Consider the following 1,931-nt stretch of genomic DNA (forward strand, 5'->3'; position numbering starts at 1 on the left):
TCGCGACCGCGGTGAAACATGTCTTGGCCGCGGTCAGCAGCATCACGACCGCGGTGAAAGCTTGGTTTGCCGCGGTCCGGATGAATGGACCCGCGGTGATCAGAAACGAATGGAAAATCTTGAATTTGGTAGACTTCTGCAGTGTTAACCATCTTTTGATCATAAAAATCCATTGGGTTGTCCCAACCGTCCAAGTTACACGTATTGTGTACCTTATTTGGTTGTTGCAATCCAAGATGACTCATTATGTGATGGAGACACTTTATAACTTCCGAGATCTCTCCTTTCTTCTCAGGAATTGCAGAATTACTAAAGGTTACTTGATTTTGGATGTTGTTTCCGAAATTGTTGATGAAAACGTGAGCATCTTCTACAGATCTAGTTGAGAAATCTCCATTACTTGCTGTATCAAAAGAGTGTCGTAACTCTGGAGTTATACCGCGATAGAAGATACCCAGCAGGTATTCCTCGGTATATCCATGGTGTGGACAATCTCTTTGGTATTCCCTAAATCTTTCCCAAGTATCTAAAAGACCTTCATCTTCTATTTGTTTATAAGTTCTTATCTTGTTTCTTAAGAGATTTGAACGATTTCTAGTATAAAAACGATTTAGGAAAGCAGTTCTACACGCTGCCCACATTTTTAGTGAAGCAGGTGGCAAAGATTTTAGCCATTTGCTAGCATTATCTCTGAGAGAGAATGGGAAAAGACTACACTTGTGGTAATCCTTATTTGCTGTAATGGTTGCACATAATTCTTCGAACGTCTCGATATGGTCATTCGGGTGTTCGGAATTGTAACCATGGAATTGATTTTGTTGAACTAAATGGATATGGGGTACCTTAATTTCGGTTTTGCCATCCTCTGGTAAGGCTGGTTGAATAGCTCTTCGATCTCCCATGAACTTTTCGAGTGAATCGAAACTTCCAATCAGTTCATCATCATCTTTGTGTTTGACCGATCCGATTAGCTCATTGTCATCATAAATCGGTTCTTCAAACTCGTCATCAGTCAGGTCATCATCATCGATCGGATCACCATCCACACGATATGGTGGATCACCAAGAGTTCCGGGAACATGTTCCCGGTCTCTCATCGCAGAGAAACCTGAAAAATTCAAAAGAAAAGGTAAAAGTAAAAAAGTGTTCTAATGGATTTAAGCTGGGATTCGCAAAGAAACAAATCAAAGTCCCCGACAACGGCGCCAAATACTTGATGCGAGCAAAAGCGCGGGGTTGTTGTTTTCGTTTTACTAAGCTTCAGGTTTTAAATTTATAACCCCTAAATGTCTGCAAGTGCACAGATGTGCGCTGTAGTACTTAGGGTATCGATCCACAGAGACTTAGTTGTTTCAGTACGAATTCTCTGCAACGCTTAAATCAGATTAGAACTAAAAAAGTTTTGGTTTTGGTTTTGGGTTTTTGGTTGTCACTAAATCTAAACTAGAAAGCTAAAAAAGTAAAAACAAATAAAAACGAAAGCAAGTGCAAGCAAGTAAAAACCGGCTATGAATGAAATCAAGTAACAAGCGAATAAAATCAGAATGGAAATCTAAGGTTGTAAGCAATGAAAGAAAAACGTTGGGGCTCAAGGGGTTTCGCAGGGATTCATGGACTAAGCTATGTCGATTTTAAACAAGTGATAAAGGTAATCAACTACGTATGTTCTAGAACTGGAGACACAGAAGTATGAATAGCGTACTTTCGCAGCACTAAACAACTATCTCTCGCAACCCTGATCAGTAGGTTTCCACTTTGATCCTGGAAGGGAGAAGATGCAATAGCAGAACAAGACTCATCAACATTCACAACTCAACTACAGGTAGGTTTCCACTCCTATAGAATTATTGCTCGTTTCACCCTAGTTCAGACAATCAATGAAAGCTTTTGCAACATATCATATCAGATCGGCTTCTAAGTGGCCAGCAGAG

At 40.2% G+C, this 1,931-nt stretch overlaps 1 non-coding gene across 1 annotated transcript; it reads left to right on the forward strand.

Annotated features, from left to right (window-relative positions):
* Positions 1 to 474: 474 nt before the first annotated feature.
* Positions 475 to 582, forward strand: LOC112083259. Its single transcript, XR_002897548.1, has one exon. It is a non-coding gene; the product is annotated as a small nucleolar RNA R71 (small nucleolar RNA).
* The last annotated feature ends 1,349 nt before the right edge of the window (positions 583 to 1,931 follow it).

This window comes from Eutrema salsugineum, unplaced genomic scaffold (genome assembly GCF_000478725.1).
Source record: "Eutrema salsugineum unplaced genomic scaffold, Eutsalg1_0 scaffold_7, whole genome shotgun sequence".
NCBI lineage: Eukaryota > Viridiplantae > Streptophyta > Magnoliopsida > Brassicales > Brassicaceae > Eutrema > Eutrema salsugineum.